This window comes from Anopheles funestus, chromosome 3RL (genome assembly GCF_943734845.2).
Source record: "Anopheles funestus chromosome 3RL, idAnoFuneDA-416_04, whole genome shotgun sequence".
Classification (NCBI taxonomy): domain Eukaryota; kingdom Metazoa; phylum Arthropoda; class Insecta; order Diptera; family Culicidae; genus Anopheles; species Anopheles funestus.
The window spans coordinates 28,942,840-28,956,194 of record NC_064599.1 but is presented as its reverse complement, the minus strand read 5'-3'; the positions used below and the strand labels follow the sequence as shown (position 1 = coordinate 28,956,194).

The following is a 13,355-nucleotide window of genomic DNA, read 5'->3' as shown; positions in this document are numbered from 1 at the left end:
TACCTACAGATAATGGCCATCATTTATCAGCGAACGGGAAGCCAGGATTTTCGTGTCGGTTTGTTGTGGGATTTTAGTGTTTTGGACGATTTTTTCTTTTTGCTACGATTTCTTTTCGTTTCGCACTGTCCGGCTGCTGGGCGTGCGAGTTTTAAGTAATTCGAAAACTGCCCAAAAGCGAACAACGATTTTCGCTCGTTATTATAGGACCCACTTTCGATAAATACAGACATGTGTCATGAGTGGCCCCGATGCCCTTCAGACGGTGTGAAGATACAGGCGATTACAGCGGGAAAACGAACGGTCGGCAAAGCTTCCTTTTGCGCTGTGATTGGCTTTTTCCGGTAGGCAGGTGGAAGGAAGAACCCGAGGCAAAAAAGACTTTATTGAAAAACTTTTTTGATCTATGTATATGTGTGCCGACGTCTGTTCTCAGTGAGCGAGTCGTACAATATGGTCCATTAACATATACTTTCCTCTTTTTGTTAGGCACTTGAAGCCCATTCCCGAGTTCGGTCCCGGTTTGGAATTCGTAAACCTAAGGATGGTGAGTGTTTTAGAAGAGAAAGTGAAATGGCAGTAATCAATTGTCACCCTGGCAATCTGGCGTTGTTGGTAACGCGTATGGGACGGTGCGTTTGACGCTCGTCTTGGGAAACTGGATGTGGACGAAACACAACACAACATTCTCACCCTAGACGATGGGTCATCATCGTTATCGGTATTATCAACACCCACAGGCAGTAAACCGAAAGGACGGGCAGAACATCATCGTTTACCCGGTCCCGCTCTAGTACGACACGAACGGGCTCGGGACGCAACTTGTTGGATCGCCGTTAGACGATCCCCTGGCAAATCTTGCTCGAGATAAATGGTAGTCAATTTGTCACATCAGCTGCTTGTGGCTGTTCTTGGGAAGTATCGGCAAACATGATACATTCTGAGAAAGCGAAGTTTGTGCAGCGAATGTGAACAACTTCTGGAGCATATCTTAGCATTTTATTTATTAATAAAACATTATATGATAAAAGAATGATTTTTTTGCAAGATAGTGATGATTGTGATTTGTAAATCACAAAATTCCTTTCCAGGAGAAGTTGCCGTCACTTGAATTAATTACTAAAAAATTTTTAGTGAAGGAATTAGAAATCCATTTTAATAAATATTGAAATCAACAATCAATTAATTTGGAAATAAGTGCTCCTAGCGATCAAAGCTAGAAAAAAACTTATTTGCAAAAATGTTGTGCTGTACGACAAATTCGATTCTGGAAAAGATTTACATAAAAATTTCCCAGCAATAAAAGCTTCCTAATAAAATTTTCATACAACAAAACAATGGGCAGAAACCGAGCCTAGGAAGCTATACGATGAAATGCTGACCAAAATGCCTTGTTGCCTTTTGCTGGGGGAAGAAATGAGCATCAACAGTATTAAAGTGTCCGAGAATTTCTTCGTAAAACTGACGAATAGCATTTTTCATTTTTTAAAATAATATTTTAATGATATAACCACAGTTTCATTCTAAGAATTCCTTTCAATTGGAATGATGGTAAAAAATATATGCATTACAAAGAGGTCCTCCATTTCTGAATGGACCAAGCTTAACTATTTGCAATCATTTGCTTTTCGAAAAGTAATTCATTCCAAAATAGTTTATTTTATGATTCAAACCACTGCCCTCGATTGTTGCATCAAAAGCCATCACACATTCCAGCCCACAAAAGTCCTCAATATGTCGCACATTAGAATTGACATTTCGATACAAACCCTCCACCCAAAGGGACCCGAGGACATTCAGTTTGTATAAAAAAAAACATGTGCACCAATAACCAAAAAAAAAACAGGACACACTACACTAAAACTACCCAACAACAACCAAACTGAGTGTTCCGATTTTCTTCACATCCACACGGATGGTGATTTTTTTTTATTTCACCATATGTTCAAAAACCACGAAATGTACCAATGCGACGCATGTTTTCAGCCAAAAAAACCCCTCCATAGTCAACCAGCCATTTGGCGGATTTGGTTGTCGAGCTTTGGTCGAGCTCAACCAACGAAACCGGGCTTCAATCAAAAGTGCCCAACTGTATGGCACGTGGGGCTGTCCTCGTGAAGAGCGACCGATTCGATACTGTGTAGCCGACATGTCTGGTTTGATATGGAAGAGGCAAAAAAATACCATCTATCAACAGCTGTTCTAGTACTACAGGAGCTGTTGTCATACACGGAATGTATTGAAATGCAACGATCGAAAAGAAGTCCACAAAAAAAACCAACCCAAAAAAAAATCCACTTCAATTTATTTCACCAATCAGAAATTCATTTATTTACATGTGATAATGATTTGGTGTCACATAACCCGCCACACATTTGACCCGGTTTTTCACCATTATGACTTGTGCCCACCATTCACACATTTTGACTGTTTAATATTAATCAAGTTGGGATTTTTTCGATTCAAATTTTTTTTAAATTTGTGTTTCAATGGCAAACAATAATAAGGGTAATGTTGGTGATGTGTGTTGGTGCTTTTCTTTATTTTAACTTTTTTTTCTATCATTCCTAATTTATCCCACACAAACACACTAACACACATCACTTTCCCCAAAAAGGATCTCTCTCTCTGTTCAACAACTTCAGCAAAAAAAAACCCGACTATTATTGGCACCACCATCAAGCGGGCCACCATTTTTCGATTCCGTCAGTGTAGCACACCTTTTGACGTTTTGCCGTACCCGATCATGCCCGGTCACGAGATATGATGGCATGTGCAAAACTGCCATACGTCGTTGGCCATCGCCATCAGGGCCATCAGGACATCAGGGATGTGAGGCATCTAACACACTAACCAATCGGGTAAGCCTCCTTTCTCTCCTCCTTCATCCACCCCTCCTCACCACTTAAGGGGGTGAAACACGACACGGAATTGACACACAAACATACAACCGGTCGCCCAGTCGAATAGTTCTCGCTGTGCATTTGCGGCCGTACATTGCTCAAAACGCCTTCACAGCTTGCCATAATTTTCCTACCCAGGCTGCGTGATAGCCATTGATATGTCAACACATGTCGGTGTTCGGTTCTTTGGTTCCGATTTTCCCCAAAAACACCTCGCACCATCACCATGCTAGGGCGGTGCGTTTAACGATCAAATTATTCGGCTCCTTTCCCAATACGCTCCGCACAGTTTTCCAAACTTCACTTTTGGCAGAGTGGCGAAAAACAGTGACTCTTTCCTCTCGTTTTGCACCTTTTTCCCGACCAAAATCCTCTCCTCTTTTAAGGGGGTTTTGTGTACCATTTTTCATGTCCATATCGTGCCTTGTCTTATGGAATTGTGTTTTATTTTCAAATGCCAAATTCTCTGGTTCGCTGGTGGTGGAATTAAAAAGTATGTTTCAGTGTGTTTCGTTGTGCACACCCTACATCGATCAAATCCAAAGCCGTAAATTCCGATTGGGATAATGCCAAAAATGAGCTCCTCTTCTCTCCCCTCTTTTATCGGACTTTTGTGCGCATCTTATCGAGCGCCTTCGATTTACGCCTTCTACGGGTTTATATAGCGCCCAAAACAAACCCCTCCCCGTTGGAAGGGAAAGCGACGTATTGTTTTCCTCAATCAAAACATCACCCTACACCCAAACGAGAAAAAAAACAACAAAACACTCAATCGAAGATTTGTTTAAAACAACATACATAAAAATAACGCCCCGAAACAACATAAACAAACGCAAAATGGATAGCACGCACCACGCGCGTCCCAAGGAAGGTCTCTGGGCGCTGACTGGGTCAGTATAAACAAAACCCGACCCAAACACCCAGGGCCCGGCTTCTTATAAACCGGGTGTGTTGAAGGCGTAAACCCAGCAATGGTGGTGTTTCGAAATCGAAAGGAGCCATTGCGTTTTGCATGCGGAGGGGCAGTCGGTTGTCGGTTTGTGAGTGACGATAGTGAGAAATTAAATTATATTTATAACAGTCTGCGTGCCTGACCTAGTGGGAGGGAACGCTAAAGTTCGATTGTACTTTTTCGCAAACTGTTTGGTACACCACTACTGGCCTCCGCGAGGTAAAAGATTCATGTGTGTACTGTTTTTTTCGTTTTTTTTTTTTGTTGAGTATTTGTTGGCCATGAGTCCATCGAGTGGCTGAACCGAACTTAAAGCAACGTAGGACACGATACGAAAGCGACTTCGGTACGGTTGCATTCGTTCGACAAAAAGGAGTCCATAATGTGATAATCATAAATTAAAAATCAAAAATTAAATAACAATTAACAATGTGTGATAAAACCTCATTCATAAGAAAGTATCAACAAATTATAAAAAAATAATTAAACTAATTTAAAATACTGTAAAAAATACTCTTCAAACATTAGATTTCCATGCAAGCACTTTTTATAAATTGCTTTTTTGTATTTCTATTTCAAAGTATTACAAATTGTAATTACGGGTACATATTCCGTGCAGACAGACCTAGGAGATATTTTTGAGAAAAAAAAAGAATTATAGGTGTATAATTTCACCTTTCATAAAAATTAAACACTTGATCATCTACCAACCCAACTTATTATCAATTCCATCTGAATTATCAGAACAATGAATTTTTCTCAACTCCATAGAAAACATTCCAAACAACAAGTTTTGCATTTTGCGAAATACTTTTAGGATCAGGTGCTAGTATAAACATCCTAATCATCGAAAAATATCAGCGAGTCACATATTTTCCATGCCAAATAGGACACAACCTAATCCTGCTTTCGCATTGATGCATATATTTTTCTTTCCCTCAAATACGCTGGTGGTGGTATCCACGGAGATAGCACGGTCCATTTATCGATAATAATAAATTCTTACCCTACGCTCATCCCTTCCCCATTGGTTCCATCCGCTTCCCTTCCCTTGCCGGAGAAATGATAATCTCATTCCATCGTGGGAAATCTGTTAAAATCCGACAAAAACCACAAATCACCAGCTAATCTACATAGAATAAATAAACAATTTTCTAATTTTCCACTCTTCACCCCTGCGCACCGCCATTCCATACACTCACCCCTCTCTATCTGTTTTTTTTTTTTTTCTAAACTCCTGATCTATCACGCTTAGAATCACTCTTACCCTTTGGGATGTGTTTGACCATACGGGAGGGAATGGCAACGGAGAGGCAGGAGGGGGGAGGTCAGATGAAGTGAAAAATTTATTTTAATAGCAAATTTTCTTCCACCCATCCATGCCACCTCTCCTCCCTTAACACACTCGGTGCTTTATCAGTATTTGTTTGAATGTTTAACACCGAAATATACCTTTCCTCCAATTGCTTCCCACCTACCTATGCCACTTCCACGGCACTCCAACAAAGCACTATTGCATAAATCGTTTACATTCCACCCGATGCTATCCGTTCTCTCTTTGCTATTTCGAAACTGTTCCCAACATATGCTATTGCGTTCAGGCGATTCCTGATGTTCCGTACAAAAACCTTGTCCCCAAGCTTCGAAACCAAACACGACGCACCTTACCCATTCCCACCTTGGGTTGGCCACTTAACTGATTCCACAATTGGATCTCATCGAACCGTTCCGGTAGGTGGGAAAAGAATACGTTTTGTATGGTGAGGGGCGTATGTTGGAAAATTTGGAAAATCCTCCCAAATAATATGTAAATATAAATCACTGAAATGTTTAGCACCAAAGTGCCTCACAGGCTGAACAAGCAGCAGCATCAGTTAAGCGGCACACGTACCTGCTATTATCCACCCCACAAAGCATCCCAAAAAGGGATGGAGGCGCCCAGTGTCCCACGATGTACTGCAATCTATCTAAATGATAGAGATACACACAGATACGCACACAAATTGAGTGTGGCATCGTTGCATGGTAAATGGTGTTTGAAGTACACGAAAAGTTGGTAAAAGCATTAAATTAGCGATCTTGATACATTTAAAGCGATTTTTAATAACTGATTTAATATCAGTTAAATAGTCGTTTTTTTTTATTTTATTGCTTAAAAATTAAAATTTCATGATAAAAATAGAAAAAAATAAGCTTTAAACTATAATATACTTAAAAAATAATCCTTTCCACTCATCACTTTCAGCATCAAATCTCTTTGCTCGACTTGTTCATTCCGATAGGAAACAGCACAACCATACGGGTGTATCTCCAATTACACACAAACCTCCACACGCCTTGCTAGAACAGGAATCTGCTAGATAAATATTTTCACCCCTTTCCAAACCCCGGTAAATTGAATTTCAATTTAAATATTCCAAATTTGATTCCACTCTCCATTTGTCGATGCAACAACGGCGTTCTGCTACGAACGATACCAGTGCACCTAACAAACAGTACAATATTCACTGACCGATTGGAAGGATATGGGTACCATATGTTTGCACACGTGCGTACGTGTGCCCAAGCGTGTACAAGGGTGTGATAAATAGACCCATTTTAATGGCGCGAAACAAATCACCAAAACCAACCCCTTCCCTGATTTTGCTGTTTTTGGGATGATGGAGCAGCACCATGTGTGTATGTGTGTGTGTGTGGATCCACATTTGACAAACTATTTAATTTGGCAAACTATCGAAATTTCGTTACGATGAAACACACAGGACACACTTGCTACCATCGGTGGTAGTTAGTCAAGCCATCACCATCACAGGAATGCGTTGATGCGTTTTTTGGAATTGCACCGGGAAAAAAGGAAGAAGAAAACGTGCACCATGTATCATATGTTTTGTAGCAAAACTAAATATTTTAAATGCATTCTCACAACACATTCTATTTGATGACACATTTGGTAAGGTGTGCGGGTAGTAGATATACATTCTAGCAATTAGTTTCTCGTTTTCTACCACACTATCCCCCCATGGGTACAATCATTCTCGTTTCACCAAAAACCATCCAACCTCGGCACTGCACTTCGAATGATAAATTGGATCAATTGTTATGTGTGTGTGCGTGTGTCTGTGTCTAAGGGAATTTGTTGATAGATTTTCCCCCAAATATGTTTGTGTCACCCACCCGAACCACTGCAAACTTAACTCAAGCTAAATCGTACTCGATTTCATTGACTTTCCCCAAATTGGGTTTTTCCGGGCCGGGGAATTTTCCATCCACGCACGGAAATTATGTTACGGGTGATGATTTGGGAAAATTGTTTGCGGTAGAAATAAATTTTGCGTTGCATATTACGCGCGTAGATCGATGGGTCCGAAAATGAGTTCTGGTTTTTGATATCTTTTTTTTTTAAACCAATGCAAATAGGTAAGCCAATCAATTTCGGTGCCATACTGATCGGACTCCCTAATGAGTCCATTGAGAGTAGCGTGTTTTAGGATCGAGCACCACTAATCGAGCTATAATTCAACCGTTCAGTGGGTCAGTATTTAAAAGGGATAATTCATTAACGGATGCATAATAAGGTTCAAAATTAGCACAGGCAAACTATCAGCTAAGTTCAACACAACTGTTATTTTAATCTTGTTTGTTTAAAAAAATGAATGCCAAATAACTCTCAACTATTCTTGAACGGCCTGGCCGTTCTAATCGAGCAAAAAAACCTCTCAACTATAAGAAAAAAAATTACACACTTCAAACATAATTCTTCATTCCATAGGATGATTACGGATTTACGCATTTTATCTAGCATTTTACGGATGATTAATCGCAAGAAGTTATTTCTAAACTCAATGCAAAATCTGACTGGAGGATGGAAACATTTTGCAAATTATGCTTCAAAATTTTCCCATAGTTTATGAATACAGAAATTTTAATGTTTAAAAACTATAGAAACACAATAAAACGTATTCCTTGTAATAAATCCTTCACAAACAAGACATTTTTAAAATGATTCAAGCTTTTCAAAGGAGTTCCAAGCATTCGTCTAAAAAGCTGTTACATTTTCCTGCTCTTAGCGCAAATTTAAGTCTCCAAATCTACTCGAGAATTATCTTTTGATTTCTTCGAGCAATTTATTAATGAGAAGCATTTGAACAAATTTCTTTTGACAAAGGTTTCAGAATGGAGTTAAAAAAGCTGCTTTTTCTGGTTTTATGTGGAAATGTGTTTCTCTAAGTCAGGCGAAAAGATGACTTTGTTTTACGGCGCATACGAACGATCAATCTATTCATTTGATAATATATTCCTACCCACACTTACACGATCAAATTTCGAGGCTGGTTTTATATCTATTTCACGAAACATTTCGCACAGATTCACAACTGATATGACGCTTACTTTTGTTCTTCCATGGCAATGACATTCTCTCGCAACACTTGTATCACAACTTCATAATACGACTTAACCACAGTAATACTGACGTTTCTTCTTCATCCACCTGATCAAATTTGCTCATGTGAAGCTCTCCAGTAATTGTATACCAATCCAAAACCCAAAATTGTTGTACAATTATCGTTTTAATTCTCGATTTTCTTCACTTCCCTTCTACGGTTAAGGCTTATTTACGACAGCGACTTTACACGACATTTAAATGTGGAAAATCAATGTAACCACATTTAGAGCACGGAAAACACCAACGTTCTACTATTTTGCACGACACCAACTTTACACACATACACACGACGACAACGGAGACACGCACAAAACGGGGGCAACGGATCGAATCGAACCAAAGGGTCTCTCTCTCTCTCACTCCCAGAAATAACCAAATACATCAAGATATTTACAGATCTTTTTGATTACTGTATGGTTAGTATTTGGTTCCAGTTGCATTTTGTCTTTTTAAATGCACAAAGTATCTGGCTTCTTTTTGTCATAAATATACTTTCAGCGTGTGTCTTTACTGATGCAGTTCGAGGTCACATTGTTCAAACGAATTCGTTCATTTTTGCTGACCTCTTCAGGATGCTAATTCAAGGACAGAACATAAGGTGCCCTTCGCATATGCAATAATTTTCGATTTCATACACCTCCTCCAGGAATGGGGGCAGCTCGATTTCGGGGCACACAGTTTCGAGGAGTCTCTTCCTTGGGACCCTACCGGTGCTGTCCTTACTGGCACCCGGTTTCTTTGGGGCGGTTTTTCTTCCTCAAAGAATTTACTGCCTCCCACAGGACATTTACAACAAACGGACACACGATCAGCACACGTACACACTAGACGACGATTTACACGTACACAAACACGGAGTACATACACACACAGACACAGAGAGAGTGAGAGAGAGCAGGAGAGCGAGCGAGAGAGAGAAGGAGTGTTTTGTGTGGAAAAAGACGCGAGGAGAAGAACTAAGGGTGGGCGAATACACGCGTACGCTCCAGGCGTTCAATAGCTTCCTATCCCGGCGGAAGGATAAACGGCACTGAAAGTAACGGGTTGACCCAAACGTTGGCAAAAGCCCAGTTTCTCGCCAGCCCGAGCATTCCGATCCCGAAATTCCGGTAGCCAGCGAGTGAAGTCACGCAAAGTTCCTTCAGCTAAGGGAGGGGAATGGGGGGGGGGGAAGGCAGGTAAATGAAAAAGGGATACAAACGGTTGTGCTTTAGGGCACGAGTGCATACAATCGAGAGAGACAACTAGTAAACCGAACTGTTAGCAAAGGATCGGTTCTGTTATCCATTAAGTATAATTTTATACCCCTCTGTGAAGGCGATAATAAAGGTAAAAGAAGGATGACATGAGGATACGCCCGGCGCAAGCCTCCAACTTACCAATGGAGCGAGCGAATACACCGTACAAATATCTACCATGTGGAAAACCGTACCCGAAAACGTATTTCGGTATGCAAAAGAAAAACCCGAAGCATTCAGCTGTTTTGTTGTGGGTTTTTTTCCCACTTTTTGCCGAACCCAAACTCGTGCATGTTCGTCTATTGGTCGGTACGACCATCTCGGTCCCGTTCGGTTATCCTTTCGTCGATTTTGTCCTTTATGTGTAATCCTTGCAAAGGATACTTCACTTCATTCAAGCACTTGGGTACAAGTTAGCAGTGGAAAATCGAGCAAACTTGTATGCAACCGATCCGCCGATACATCGACTCGGATGTTTGGCTCGGTGGAAATCGTGCAATGGAAAGCGGGGGTGGGTGCGTGAAAATACGAAAAGGATGAAGCTCGATGTGAGCACAGTTTGGTGGAGATTTACGTGACGACACAGGCAACGAAAGCGTTCGTACCGTGGCGTGTGCCAAGAAACGTGTTTCCATTTTTCCGGTATTGGGATTTGTTTCTGGCTTGAACGAAGAATTTACCATTCAAAGGAGTATAAAACATTATGAAAATAGAAATGTCTCAACAAGCTTATTTTCTTATTAGTAACGGTTTGATATGTAAAAATGGGAGAAAATTAAAATACTTTTTACTAAATCCAAAAACATACATAAGATAGAGAAATTGTAATCACTTTCTCTTAAAATGTATTATTAATCTATTATTTTGGCTGAATGTCCTCTTATGATCATGAGGCTTATTAGATTTATTTTTAACACGTAGCTGGATAGTCGGTCCTTGCTACGGTGGGACTCAAAGATGCATTTTTTATTCAAAATTTACTGATTAAACCCAAGTGAAGTGAAGTCCTCAAGAAATTTTAAATTCTTAAAAATTTATATTAATTTAAATGCTGATAGCTGATGCTGATGATTAAAAAAACATGAAAAAAATATTGAAAGCACCTAAGACAGTTCTATAAATTAAATTGAATAATTAAAATTCACTCCATGTATAAAAAATAAATAAGGACAACGCTCTTAATCATAGAAGGCAAGAATAAAAACAAAATTTATCATTTCTTCTCATGCATTCAACATGATCAGACAATGGTAAAATGAATGAGAAAATTATGAAAGCTTCAAATAAAAACAAACATAATAAACACTGAATTTGCATACGTTTAAGAAGGAACCAAGTTTTTAATCTAAATTCTTATACAAACTTCCTTTTAACATCTAAAACTATCAATTCGCAGTAATCACAAGCCTTCTGCAATTAAATATGATCAATGTAAATGATTTCTGCTCTTCCTTTCACAACTCCATCATTCTCTTCCTAGCGTTACGCTCATCAAAAGATTGCTACGAAAATCCTCTTTACCAATTCAAGCCGTTGCATTATTCACGATAAGCTTCAGCTAAAGCTCTACCCATCAAAACCACTCCGGTTGATCGAATAATCCCTGTTGGCTTTCGTATGTCAGCTTTTCCGGCCAGCCCACACCTAACACTACCCAACTGTTTTCTCCTGCCATCGATAGTAACGCTGCAAGTAGACCAATTGGCACCTTCAGTTCGCGATTCATCATTCGTGTCACTCAATTAGCCAGTAATCCGTTGTTCCGGCTACAAAACCAACACACGATTCCCTTTCCCTGGAACACGACCCGAACCATCCGATAAACCGCGGAAATAAGTAAACTTTGTCACTCTTAAGCCTGCACCCTTCCCTTTCCATGGTCCAAGTCAATGTCCCGACCCGAAACCAAAAAGCAGATACTTTATGACACGGAATTACCGACCGGACACGGGAAGGGACAATGGAAGACGGATGCAAGGTGCCAGCAGTATTAATGTTCCCATGGTGTCGAAGGTGTTGTACCCCGTGTGTTGTTCCAGCCCGTTTTTCCCTCATCTTATTGCCATCGTAATAAATTATCAATGACTTCGCGTCGCTCCCAAAAACCCATCCGGAGCTCAGCTACCGCGTCATTGCCCACGAAGCTGGTAGAACGGATTCCAATTTCGATCATAAATCATAAACAGGCGAGCGAGACGGAGGCGGCAAGACGGTAGCCGTGCCGTTCCCAGTGAACAAGGGGGCACGGATGAACGATGCGAAGTTTGTTAGTGGAGCAATTTCCTCGAATTATCCCTTCATCAGTGTGCGATAATTTGATTATTGTTGCAGAGATTTACGCGAATCGGCTGTCGAATGGTTTCGGCATGGAATGTGATTTGCAAATGCGACAGCTCACACCGTTAGCTTTGCCGTTGATGCGATTATGATTTTTATCATCTACATCCCACAACCACACTGCTGCTCACTTGCGCTGCATACGAGTTGATTCATATGCATAAATCAACCCCGATTTACTCATCTGCATGCTTTCTTTCGTTGGGTTTTTTGCCTTCTTTCAAGCAAACAAACTTCAAATTAAAACATACTAAAAGCAAGATTGAAAAATGTACAGCACAATGGCAACTTCAGTATAATTTGCTCGTATAAATCGATACCTGATTGATACGATTGATTGGCGAACAGTACGCGAATGGAATTTACAAGCAGCATCGAAACTTTGTTCGAAACTTGTTGAAAATATATAGGCAAAAAAATCGGAAGCCCATCCTTGTGCTCCATCTACTACCCTCCCTTCAAAAACAACGACTCATTATGATACAAATTTTATTACAAAATTTCAAAATGAGCCTCATTATTTTAACTCGCTCAACCGTACGTCTGGTCGATATTGTACGACGAGATACCGCTTCGTGCGCTTCGCTGGAAAGTTGCCCCTAAAAATCGGTGAAAACCGAACCAACCAACTCGACTGACCGCTCAAGCACGAGAGTATGGCAATAATGAGACGCACCGTGGTTTTTGCGAGGAAGTTTTTCATGGAGTTTCCCATCAGCTTTGGTGCTGATTGGGCTGAATGGGAAAAAGTTTTGGGGTTGCAATATACACTAAATTATTTGTTTGGCTTATTTTAAAAGCCTCATTTTTGCCTTCCTGTTTGCTGTCATGCTTTCCCAAGTGTCCCTTCGTACAAACTTCAATAATGGTAGCTAGCTCGTAGTGCCCGTTCGGCAGAAGCTTGTTCTACCGGTGGCGTCTGCCTGGCTCGCGTTGTACACATACAAACCTCAGCAAACCCGTATCCCGAGACGGATGCCATCGTTCTTCCGGCTTGAATCGTTGAAATAAATTAAATTTGTTGCTCCGTTGCTCAAGGCACACTCCTTTCTTCGGCTGATACTATTGCTTGTCTGGTGTTGCTTGCTGCTTGGTATACCAGCATTAAAATGGGCCTCTTTCCATCCATTCCAAGAATCCAAAATTCCCAAATAGCAACAATCGTCTGCCGGAAGCAAGAAAAAACCGCCCCCCGACCACCTCAACGCACAAAAGACACCCAACTTAATCTTCTGTAAAACGAGCTAATAATAAAGCTGAAGGATGTTAATTGAAACCGCGGTTCAGTTGCAGACCGTTTCGGTTACGCTACAAACTTCCCGCGATGCTTCGCGTCACCCGATTTTGAGCCTTCGCTGACTGATTTGTTGCGCGCTCGGGTTAACTTTGTTGGCTTCGTTTTCACAAAACGATGTTTTTTGGTGGAAACCAGACACCAACCATTCTTAGCTTTATTTTTGTGGTGGCATGTGACAGTTTCG

General features: G+C 40.6%; 1 protein-coding gene across 24 annotated transcripts in view; it reads right to left on the bottom strand.

Moving 5' to 3' along the window:
- Window positions 1-13,355, bottom strand: part of LOC125767566 (uncharacterized) — a 183,468-nt gene that overhangs the window by 80,823 nt on the left and 89,290 nt on the right. Inside the window, exon 1 of one of the 24 annotated variants that reach the window (XM_049434275.1) lies at window positions 8,167-9,641. The exons of the other annotated variants lie outside the window; for them this stretch is intronic. The gene's annotated coding sequence lies outside the window, so the exon portion shown is untranslated. Of the gene's footprint in view, window positions 1-8,166; window positions 9,642-13,355 lie in introns of those variants that run through there. 24 annotated transcript variants of the gene reach the window in all.